The following is a 12,227-nucleotide window of genomic DNA, read 5'->3' on the forward strand; positions in this document are numbered from 1 at the left end:
TCAACCGAACTAAACATCTTAATGGGTTTTTTCCCTTCTCCTTTCCCACTTAGCTGACTCCGGTTCACTCTCCAAGAGCAATCCTTTTGATATTGTTATTATTTTTTTATTTCTCTATTTTGAGAGAGAGACAGAGAGCGTGAGTGGAGGAGGGACAGAGAGACGCAGAATCCGAAGCAGGTTCCAGGCTCCGAGCAGTCAGCACAGAGCCCAACGCGGGGCGCGAACCCAACGCGGGGCTCACATGAACTGTGAGATCATGACCTGAGCCGGAGTCAGACGCTCAACCGACTGAGCCACCTGGGCGCCCCCTATATTGTTATTTGTTTTTAATGCAAGTTAGGAAATGACATAACATCTCAATCCAATGACGGGGCCACTGGGGCGACAGGCTTACTGAATGCGCTCCCTGGCATCACGCCCTGGAAACACGCAAACCGCGGACAGGTGACCTGTGTCTGGCACATTAGAAGTGTTCATACAGCGGCACTTACAAAGCGCGCGGCTTTAATCTCATCCGACAAAGATGGTTATTTCTGGTCATTTGGAAAGTGTACCCACTGGACACACATTCTCCTTGACAATTTAAAATTGCTCCTTTCAGCGGCGACTGCGTCGGATCAATCAAGTGAAACCGTGTGTATATAACCAAGGTAACAGCTATTTGCAGAACATCTCGGTCTTTCTTGTACATACAAGAACCTAAAAGAATGGCAGTAGGTTTATTCCAGATAGCGACGGCCAAACGTGCTGTCACCAACGGGTAAGGATGCTAACAAATTTGTTTGGGGGGAAGGAGAGGCCCAGGGGGCCTCCTGGATGGACTTGTGAGGTCAGGAGTCGACAGAAAGGCTTTTCGGTCTCATCCTTGTTCTGGTAAAGGGAGTCCAGTCAACAGGACTCACTCAATACGCTGGGTCAATGACCGAAGATCTCCCAGCCCTGTAAGCCACCATCCGGACGTCCGCTCTGGCTAGAGGTGTAGACGGGGTGGGACTGGTCTGCACCCAACGGCATCCAGATACAGGTACGTTGGCAAATCCGGGGTATGTATGTAGCTACTCACTCTTCCTGCACCTGCGATGGGTTAGTGTCCCCGGGCGATTCACGCCCACTGGAATCTCAGAAGGTGACCTTGTTTGGAAGGAGGGTCTTTGCAGATGTAATGAGTTAACACGAAGTCGTACTGGATGAGGGTGGGCCCTGAATCCAACGACTGGGGTCCTCATAAGGAGAGGACACAGACAGGCACACACAGCCAGCCCTGTGGTGCAGAGGCAGGGAGTGGGAGTGATGTGGCCACAAGCTAAGGAATGCTTGGAGCCACCGAAAGCGGGAACAGGTAAGGAAGGATCCAGAAGCCTGGAGCCTTCAGAGGGAGCGTGGCCCTGCTGTCATCTTACTTTTGGAGGTCCGGCCTCCAGAACTGAGAAAGTAGTTACCATCTGGTTGGCGGTGATTCGTTATGGCCCCAGGGAAAGAAGCACCCAAGACAGACTACTGACTGATCGCCGCCCTCACTCCTGCCTCAACACGGCAGTGTTCGGGCATGCGACCATTTGGCACATGATATAAACCCACTTCCCACCCCCAAACCAGATGGAGTTTTGTAGGATGCACCACAGTAACGAAAAGAAAAGGGGGGGGGGGAGAAATGGAAACCACGTAAGTACTCATCAGTAGGGAAATGAACTATGAAATAGCCCACCACAGAATACTACAGAGCAGTTTTTAAAAAATGGATGAGGCGACTCCATTCGCATGGGCATGCAAAAGCCTCCAAGACATATTGTTGGCTGTGAAGAATGTGATACGGAGCACAACACCCTTTGTTTTAAAACACAGCCACGCACGAAACAACACCGCGTATTTTCTGCAGCCGCATACATGGGTCTGAACGCAGCCCCAGTTCCGGATGAGAAACGGAACATGATAAGCCTTAGTGAACTTGGGGGAGGGGGGTCGGGATGGGGTGGTCACACTTACGCCTGACCCGGAATGTTTCGGGAGGATGCAGTCAAGCACTATTACATCTTATGTTTTAAGTTTGAAACCAAAGACAAAGGACAAGAAAAAGACTCACTCACAAGCCTTCACAACCTTCTGAACTGCCCTCCCACTTAAGACCTCCCAAAGCCACGACAGACCCCCGAAGGGCCATGGATGCCTGCTGGACCTTCCTGGGGGCCAACGCGACTGTGCTCAGAGCCGGCTCGGGGCTGGGGGCTCCGACGACGCGGGTCGCCCCTCCGAAGCCCAGCCATCTACAGTGCAGATGGGCAAGGGACAGATATCGACAGCCAGGGAGGGAGAGAGATTCCCTCCTTCCACGACAGGACACAAGGGCTTCACGAGATTTAAGTCCCCCCACCCGTTGCTTCTGGGGTGCCATCAGACACGATCAGCCCAAGAAGATAAAGAGGCTTCAACGTGGCGAGCGGAGTAGGCCGCAGCCACTGGCCCATGCACGCTTACAGCAAGGGAGGGGCCCGGTAGCCCGAGCCAACAGATCAGACAAGAGCAGTTCCATGGCTTGGCCTGGGGAGGGAGGTGGCCTGTGCCCTCCCTCCCGTGGGAACAAGAGCCAGCGTCCCCGAGCATGAAGGAGGAGAAGGCCAAAGGAAAACGGGGTTCTCAGGAACGGAGTCCCCCGGCCCCCCAGCTCCAAGCTAGACTGGGAGCACGACTGCGGTCCCTCTCTGCTCTGAAGGCCTCCACCGTGATGACGCCTCTGTAGACATCACACCTGTGCCTCGTCCCATCCAACGACGTCGAAACAGCCCCGTGCCAGAAATCCCCCGTGTTCCCGACACCGTGCACCACTGTTCTAAACTCTTGTTGTTGACGGGCGGTCTCATGCCAGGCTCTATCCCGGACAGTTGCCACGCGTGACTTCACCACAGTTCTGGGCCGATTGCGCCCATGGGGGGGACTGAGTCAGGGCAGGTGAGTCACTCGCCCGGCGTCATGTGGCTGCTAAGAGTCAGAGCCGGGATTTGAACACAGCTCTGAGTCTGCTTGCCGTGCGTGTTCCTCGGGGATCTGAGTTAGCCATCCACTCAAATCGTTTCGAAACTGCTGCTGGTCTGGGTTACCGCTGAAAAAAAGAAGTGTCCCCAGCTCCACATCTGTTGTGACTAGCACTGATACTCTCCTGGTCCAAATCCAAGCTAGGCACGGATCCTGGACAGAGGCAAAGGCTGGGACCTCTGTGCCCAGGGCCCCACCTTTCCAGGCTTCCTTGCGGCCCCAGAGGAACAGGCAGGGAGCAGACAGTGGGTGCTCCCTACTCTGGAGACCACGGATCCTCATTCCAGCCTGGGGAACCCCTCTCTCTCTGCCCCCCTCTTCCTACATTCAAAGGCATCCCACCCTCCCCCACTCTACTCCCAATGTTCGGAGGGACTGAAATGGGGGTCTATTTACAGAAGACCAAAAAAAAAAACCCAAAAACAAAAAAAGCCACCATCATCTTCTCAGAGAGAATTTTCCTGCATCTGAGCCGACATCTGAATGAACGCGTGACAGGTCAAGGGCTGAAAGAAAAGGATTCCAGTTGGAGGAGGAGCCCAGGCAAAGGTCCTGGGGTAGAGAAGGCTTTGGAGTGAACGAGGTGAGGTCTGAGGGGGTGCTGCGCTTTGGATACCCCAGTGAGGAGGGAGAATCACACTGCACGAGTTCTGAGCAGCCGCCGGAGGGCTCTGGACAGGAGTTTGCAGGGTCTAAAGTGTGTAAGCAGAGAGCTCTGTGTGTACATGGACAGTAGGTTGCATGGCATCGAGGTGGAGGCAGAAGATGAGGCAGCCACCCAAGAGGGGGCTGGGGGGGGGACCTGGGGTGGGGAGCAGGGGGGTGGGGCTGCAGCGCGGACGCTGAGCGGGGGCACATCCCTGCACTCAGCACACTGTACTGAGCCCGTCTGTGCGTACCCCCGCCTCACCCCCCAGGTCTCCCGGAGGGCAGAGACCAGCACTTGAGTGTTCCTGGGTGTGTGTGTGCATACATGCATGTGTGTGCACGTGTGTGCACACATGTGTCTACATGTAGGTGTGCACGTGTATATGTGCACACACGTGTCTACATCCACGTGTGCATGTGCATATGTGCACGTGTGCCTACATGCGTGTGTGCGTGTGTATGTGTGCACACGTCTACATGTATGTGTGTGCGTGTATATGTGCACACGTCTACATCTGTGTGTGCATGTATGTGTGCACACATGTGTCTACAAGGGTTTGAGCGCATGTGTGTGCACGTGTCTACATGTGCATGCACACGTGTTTATACGCACGTGTCTACATGCATGTACATGTGCATGTGTGTGCACACGTGTTTATACGCACATGTGTCTACATGCATGTACGTGTGCACAGGCGTGTCTACATCTGTGTGTATGCACACATGTGCCCACATGTGTGTGTGCACGTGTGTATGTGCGCTCATTGCCTACATGTGTATGTGCACACTCGTCTACATGTATGTTTATGCACATGTATGTGCACACGTGTCTACATCTGTGTGTGTGCACACATGTGCCTACATGTGTGTGTGCGCACGTGTATGAATGTGTGTGTTTCTTTCCCCATCCAATGTCATGGACCCCTGAATCCTAACAACAGGCACCTGCTGCAGACCCCAGGTTACGAGCCCTGGATTCTCCTCTGTGTGCAACGGGGCGTCACTGGATGCTTTTAAAAGTGGGATGAGTGAGAAAGGGCAACACGGTCTGGTTTGTGTTGCAAAAACCGGCAGTGAAATAACACCAAGTTAGACCGTGGAGTGCGCCCTCTGTCAAAGCTGACCAGGTGCCATCTGCCATCCGATGGTGGGCTGCGTGCTGGGCAACAGAGCTGACGAACAACCACGCTGGCCTCTGGGCTCCAGGACCTCACAGCCTCGCGGGGTGGGTGGAGATATGAATAGATAACCCCAAATGTGACCCTGCTCGGACCCCAGAACCTGGGAATATGGAGCATAAAGGGGTTTCAGACGTGATCCAGTGAAGGATCCTGAGAGGGAGAGGTTGTCCTGGGTTACCCCGATGGCTCAGTGTCACCGCAGCGTCCTTGGAAGTGAAAGAGGGACGTGGGAGGGTCAGAGTCCAAGGAGATGTGGTGATAGAAACGGACCTCAGAGTGACGTGGGGCCCTAAGGCAAGGAATGTGGTGGCCTCTAGAAACTGGAAACGGGCAAAGATCGGATTTTCCCCATGTGCCTCCAGAAGGAACACAGTCCTGCTGACGCTTTGATTTTTGTCCCGTAGACCGAGTACAGAATTTCCAACTTCGGGAATTGTAAGATGAATTTGTGTTGTTTAAAGGCCCTAAGTTTGTGGTAATTTGCCATAGGAGCTACAGGAGAGGAGCACAGATGCCAAGAACAGGGCCTGGGCGCCAGGAGGCCCGTGCAATGTTAGCTGTGCCAGAAAGGCCCACAGGAGTGGCCCTGCCTTCCTCCCCAGCTCTTCCCCCACCCCCTTCTCCAAGGTCCTGAAACACGCCAAGCCTAATTCTGCTGCACGATGCCCACTGCTCCTTCTTGGGGCAAACACCAGGCCCTTGGAAAGATGTTTTCCTGATCTTCCTGATGCCTCTGACTCTGCCCAGCCTCTCTGTTCCGCTACCATCAGAAGTTTCTCACCACCTGAAATGACAGAACTCAGCACCCTGTTGTCCCAGAAGGTGAGCACCACGAGAGCTGGGGCTCTGTTTGTCACCACTGGCTAGAACACACAAGAAGGAAAGAAGTATTTGTGCCCCGGTCTTGTAAAGTCTCAGGCCAATACAGCTGAAAAGGAATCTGATGATCTGTTGCTTTTTTTTCCCATGCGGAATAATGTACCCAGTTGCCTAGAAACTCACCAATCGTGTTCACTGTTTTATGCCAACCTTGTTGAAAGATAATGTGTTTTTATCTGCCTGCGCAGAGCTCATTTTTTAGTTTTAAGAACTGTGGTTGAAGAGTGGACTCCAGCCCTGCACGCCAAGCTACCCCTGGAAATAAATCTCTGAGCTCAAAGCTCAGTAATTGGACGGAATGCCGGAGAGAAGTGAAGGGGAGGGAAGAAAAGATGGAGCGGAGGAAGACAGACAGAAAACTTGTGCTTTCATAAAGCAAAGAAATAGGCACTGAGTTAGCATTTCCCAGGCATGGAGGGGACAGCAAAAAGACTGTTTTTAAGTTGTAGATTTTAAAGATGATGCAGAAAACATCATTATTACCCTGGGTTATGACACTCCTCTTTTTAGACTGCCCTTTTTAAGATGGGATTTTTGAAAGTTTTGACCATCTGTGCTGCTCTGCTAGAAATGGAAATATCAAGTCACAAATGGTTTCCAACTCCAAAATTTCCATCAATTCCATGCTCCACCTTTCCGGGTACCAAAACATAATGAATACAGAACACAGTGTACCCTAAATAAATGTCTGTTGTATAGCGATTGACCAGATGGATGGATGGATGGAAGGAAGGACAGATGGACAGAAGGACGAATGGAGGGATGGATGGGCAGATGGACAAATAGATGGGCAAAAGGATGGATGGACAGATGCACGGATGGACGGATGGATGGATGGATGGAAAGATGGGTGGATGGATGGGCAGAGGGATGGCTGGCTGGCTGGCTGGCTGGATGGATGGATAGGTGGCTGGGTGGGTGGGTGGATGGATGGATGGATGGATGGATGGGCGGATGGATGGATGGATGGATGGATGGACGGATGGATGGACAGACGGATGGACAGATGGATATATGGATGGATGGAAAGGGGGATGGATGGGTACATCACCACTGCCACTGTTCTTTTGCAAGCCCTCCTGCCTGGATCACTGCACTGGGGCCTGCCCTGGCTTCTATGCCTGGGGTCTCTCAGTTCTATCGGGCATCCCCCAAAGCTGAAAATTTACCTCCATGAAGTAGTGATTGGCTCATCACCCAAAAGGTGCCCACAGTGTCCAATGCTACCCAGGGTCACGCAACTGTAGTAGCAAAGTTCTAAATCATAAGCTTGGGGTTGCCTTGCAGGGTAACAGTCCCCCTCAGAAGGGGCTGTGAGACTGGGCTCAGTCACCGCTGACTGCCCACCCAGCAGTCTTCCCTCCTCTCCTCCCTGTCACAGCTGAGTCCCAGGTCTTCATCTCCCCATCTCTGCACCATGGCCATTTCTGACTCATGAAATCAAACTCTTGCTTTCCTCCAGGAGGAGAACCCACCACCTGCCCTGAGACCGAACCTCTGTTTGGCCTTCCCGCAACGTTTGACAGATAGGACTGCATGTGGCCAGAGCGTATAATGGCCACGATGAAAATACGGATGACTAAATATTACAGAGTGCTTACAACGTGCCAGGCCAACATGCTAACACCGTCCCTGCAGGATTTCACTGAATCCTCACAAAACTCTATAAGGCAGGAAATACCATTTCACAGATGAGGAAACAGTTTCACAGACGTGATGTACCCACAATAACAAAGCTAACAGTTCAAATTTCAGTCTAGAAAGGTTCACCCAGTAGCCTGTACTCTTGACCAAAATGTTCCACTGCCAACTCCCTGAAAGGTGGAAATGATTGACGTTTTCCCAGGATGTACATCAGCCCAGTAAAGCAACAGGGTAACAAAGCTGGAAAGGTAGAGAGAGTCACTAACTCTACACAAGAGTTGAAGGTGCTTGAGTCCTCCTGGGTTGCTTTCCAACTGCATACGTGACCTTTCCATTTGCCTGGATGTCGTAAGCGTGTTCGTATTTGTTGGATCTCAGTCCGCGTAAGACCGCTGTGCGATACACAGGACTGGGATTCTAACTTGGAAATTCACAGGTGAGAAATGAAAGCAAAGACAAGTTAACTGACCCCAGGAGGCCACAGGGAGAAGGAGAAGCCAGCTGGGCTCTGCCCTCAGGTCTCTTCCAGCCCCAGGGGTTGGAGGAAGCCAACAGCCCCAGCCCCTGGGGGGTCCATATCCTCCAGAAGGAAAGGCTTTGTGTGTAAACGAAGATCGAAGATCGCCAGGCCTGTGGTGGCTCTCCTGTGGGATCCTCTGAAAGAGCAGAGTGCTTTCCTGATGGCAGAAAAGCAGTGTCCCCAGGAGCGGGGAGCTGTCAGAGGTGGCGGGTTGGCTGGGGTTGACGCTGAGGTCCAGAAAGCTGCTCGGAAAGCAGCCTGGGGAGGCAACAGAAGAACGGATCATGAGAAGAAGGATGGAGAGCTCGGGGTACACAGCCTGAGGAGGACCAGAAAGGGCAGACTGGGGTCCCGTACCAGGGAGAGTGAGAGGAAAATAACACCCCCCAAGGATGCCCACGTCATAACCCCCAGAACCGATGGGTATGTTACTTTGCACGGCAAGAGGGAAAGTGAAGGCTCTCGAGATGAGATTTTCCTGACTCATATCCAGGAGAACCCGATGTCATCACAAGGGTCCTTATAAGGGACAGAGGGAGGCAAGAGGCTCAGAAAGGAGACATAATGACAGAAGCAGAGGTCTGAGTGGTACGGAGCCAGGAGCCAAGGGATGCCGGCGGCCTCGGGGAGCTGGAAAGGGCAGCGAACGGATCCGCCTCCCTCCCAGCCTCGAGAAGGACGCAGTCTTGCTGACACGTTGATTGTAGCCCAGGGAGACCCATGTCAGACGCTGGCCTGCAGCCTATAAGACAGTGACCTTGTGTTGCTTTAAGCCATTAGGTCTGGAATGATTTGTTACAGCGGCAAAAGGGAATTAACACGGCAAATGGGAGCTCCAGCCAGTGGACTTGGGTTCCGATGGTAAATATAACCATTCGTTCCTTTGTTGAGCAAATGCCGTACATGGGGCACCATGCACCGTGCTGAGAGAACGCCTGGTGGTCGGAGCAAACACGGTCCCTCCCATCAAGCAGCTCGTGACCAGTATCTGCTTAGCAATCTACTGCTGCCCAGCTCCAATGTGCCCCTCATCACCTGCTCTGTGAAAATGGATCTGAGTCCTTAACATTTTTCCTTCGCCGGAAGGCAAGGTGTGGAGCTTTGCCCGTAAGGGTGCCGGGGAGACGCTGCAGAGGGAAAGGGTTTGCTTTCTGACTGTGGCGCTCTCTCTGCGGGCCGCTGCCGTGCCCACGCCGTGACTTCTCCGGCACAGGTGGCTGCCTTCGTGGGCAGCTCCCGCGGCAGCCGGCAGCCCGCAGCTCTACCCAGCATCCACCTTGAATGCCTCGACAGCAAGTGCCTCTGAGGAGACGCGTCCCTGTAAAGTGCGGTCCTCAAAATTCCAGCGAGTTGCACCAGTCGGCCACCTCAGCAACTTCTCCACATTCAGCGAGCCGTGACTGTACCCCCTCCCCGATAAGGTCTGGATCTCAGGGTGGGGGGAACCTCTTCCTTGGGCACGCCCTCTCAGCCCTCGGGCGGGGGGTACTCCCGATGTCTTCCATCCAGACATTCTTGAGCGTTCTCTTCACTTCTCACTAAGCAACCCCTCGTTTTCCAGTCCTTGTCAGAATTAATAACTCTTTAAATCAAACTTTCCCTGTTCAAATTCTTTCTCCTGATCGGAGCCAGGCCAAGACAGATGTGCACAAACATATAAATAAGCATGAACTGCAGACAGTGGTGCAACCTACAGGAGACAAGTCAGCAAGAATATAAGGACGGAACTAAGTTGGTCTGAGCGGCCGGGAGAGGCCTCTCCAAGGTGACCTTTAAGGTGAAAAGAGACGAGAAACCAGCCCAGTGGAGCATTCCGGCCGGGCCTGGGACTCGGCATGGCTGGGTTCTGAGCGCACAGGCTTCTGGTGAACAGGACACACTTGGATGTCAGAGTCACATCGTGCGATAAAACCAGACCCGGCGTCCATTCCCTGGACGGGCTCTGGTTCCTTAGGTGACCCAGCCCCGGTGCCCTGCCTCCAGCCTGGGGTGGGGGGGCCCTCGCTCCCGCCAGGCTTCCCGACTCTCTTCTGTTCTGTGTCTGGCTTCCCATCTGTCCTAATTCCCGCGTACCCGAGGGCTTGCGCTGAAATGACTCTGTCTGAACTAGGAAAGTGGCTTCTGCTTCTGGGTACAACCCCATACAATAACAAGGCCATTTTGTTCATGCCTGTGGACAAGTCTCATAGCACCTTTACATCATATGCAGCAGAAGTTGTCCAGAGTTAGCTGCCACTGAGAAGGAAGAAAAGAGGTGGAGAGGAGGAGGGGGTTTGGGGGGGGGAAGGGAGGGGGAGGGAAGGAGAAAGGAAGGGGAGGGGGGAGGGGAAGGAAGAAAGGAGGGGGGAGGAGGAGAAGGGAGGAGGGACCGGAGGAGTGGGGGGAGGAGAGGTGGGAGAGAGAAGGGAAGGAGAAAGGGGAGGGGTGGGGGAGGAGAAGAGGGGGAAGGAGGGGGAGGGGCAGGGGAAAGGAGAAGGAAGGGGTGGGGAAAGGAGGAGGAGGGGGAGGTAGGGGGAGGGGGGAGGGGAGAGAAGAGGGAGGGGAGGGGCCTGGCAGGAAGGGAGAAAGGGAAGGAGCACACAGAAGGTACTTCCCTGCTAAGCAAGTAGGCAGAACCGCCCCCACGCCCCCCCCCCCCACCCCGAAGGCCACCCCTTGGCAGTTGTGGGTTTGGAGAGCAGCTCAAACAACCGATTTCAAAAAGATGAACTACCAACCTCGGTCCCACCGTCCCACCGCAAACTTTCCTAAATAGCTCTAGTCCCCTGGGGTCATTTTGAAGCCGCTCCTCACAGTGATTTAAGAGATTGTGATAGACAACACCACTCAAGGATCCAACGCTTTCCTGACAAAAGGAATTAAAGCCCAAAAGCAAGAAACCTTCGCTAAGTAAAGATTGACCAGATGGGGAGCAACATGCAGCATCTCATAGTCAGAGACATGCCTCCACCCCGCCCCCCACCACCCCACCCCCGGTGCTGAGCCCAGGCACCTGTCAGGAAGACACAGGGTCAAGGAGGCTGGCCCCTGCAGAGACTGTCAAAGCCCACCTGCTTTTCCTGATCCGCCAGGTTCTTCCTTCCTGTGTGGGTTTCACCATCTCCTTCTCTTCCCCTCCCCCTGACTCTGTCCTGTCCCCATGAGGGACACCCCACTCAGCCAAGAGCCATCAGTGAGGTCTTCAGGCATCATGAGAGAGGATGTCACCACAGCCAAAGAGCATTTGAGCGTCTGCAGCAAAGGCGCATCAGGAAAGGTTATCCTAAGAGACGAGACTAATATCTCCCGAAGCCCAGAACGACAGAATAATTGTCCCCGCTGCCAGGCACTCTGCTCAGAAGGGTACTTCCGGCAAGATGCTAAACTCAAGTTCTGGCCAAGGATGCGTCGTTGCAAGTTGCGCCAACACAGCCCTACAGCAGTCGTAAATGACGCATCACCATCCATCACTTGGCTGTGTTCTGACACAACTTTGTCCACAGACACAGGCAGCAGACCGGATTTGGTCTGCAGGCTGCACTCGGCCAACCAGCAGTCTATCTCCCTGCCTGGTTCCAGCCTCCTTTCCGGCTCCTCTCCGAACCGGCACCTGCCCATCAGAGGAGAGCGTGACGCCCTCCCTTGAAATTCCGTCCTCAGAAGCAATGGGAGGCTGCAGGATCCCCAGTGAATCAACTGCACACATTAAGCATAGAGCAAAATTGTAAGGACTCGGCATAAAGATGTAACCCAACCTCAGCCTGATCTAGGTTGATCTGGAGAATCAGAACGGCCTCCTTCTGCCTTAAAATCTGCATCCATCGATCTCTGCCCCTTTGCAGGGCCATTTCCCACTGGTTGTGGCTCTGCCCCAAAACCACCATGCAGATCGTTGCTGATGGGGGTAAACTCCATCAGGCTAACTTTCAAGAATTAGATGAGCCCAGTAGCCTGGATTAAAGCATGGGGTTCTTTCACCAGCATTCGTTTCCAGCATATATGAACTGTCTCAGGCATTGTTCTAGGTGCTGGGGTCGCAGACGTGGACACGACTGACCAGAACCCTACCTCCACGGATCTCACTTTGCAGGGAGGACACGGGTAGTGAGCCCTGCACCTCCAACACCGATGACATCTATGAAGAAGGTGAAACAGCGTGGTGACGTGGGCAGACAGTGATACAAAGGGGGACAGAGAGCCAGTTCTGGCCAACGTGGTGGGGAAGGGTGCATCTCTGAACAGTCAAGTTGAAGAGAAGGAGCCAGGCTTGGGGAGACTTTGGGAAAGTGTTTCGGGCACAGACGAGAGTAAGAACACAGGTACAGAATTGCAGAATTAATTGGAGG

The 12,227-nt window shown here is 53.7% G+C and overlaps 1 protein-coding gene across 1 annotated transcript in view; it reads right to left on the minus strand.

The window, feature by feature from the left end:
* The window catches only part of LOC122470125 (transmembrane protein 132B), a 367,793-nt gene that overhangs the window by 80,414 nt on the left and 275,152 nt on the right, over positions 1-12,227 (minus strand). The window lies entirely within an intron of this gene.

The sequence above is a fragment of the Prionailurus bengalensis genome, chromosome D3 (genome assembly GCF_016509475.1).
Source record: "Prionailurus bengalensis isolate Pbe53 chromosome D3, Fcat_Pben_1.1_paternal_pri, whole genome shotgun sequence".
NCBI lineage: Eukaryota > Metazoa > Chordata > Mammalia > Carnivora > Felidae > Prionailurus > Prionailurus bengalensis.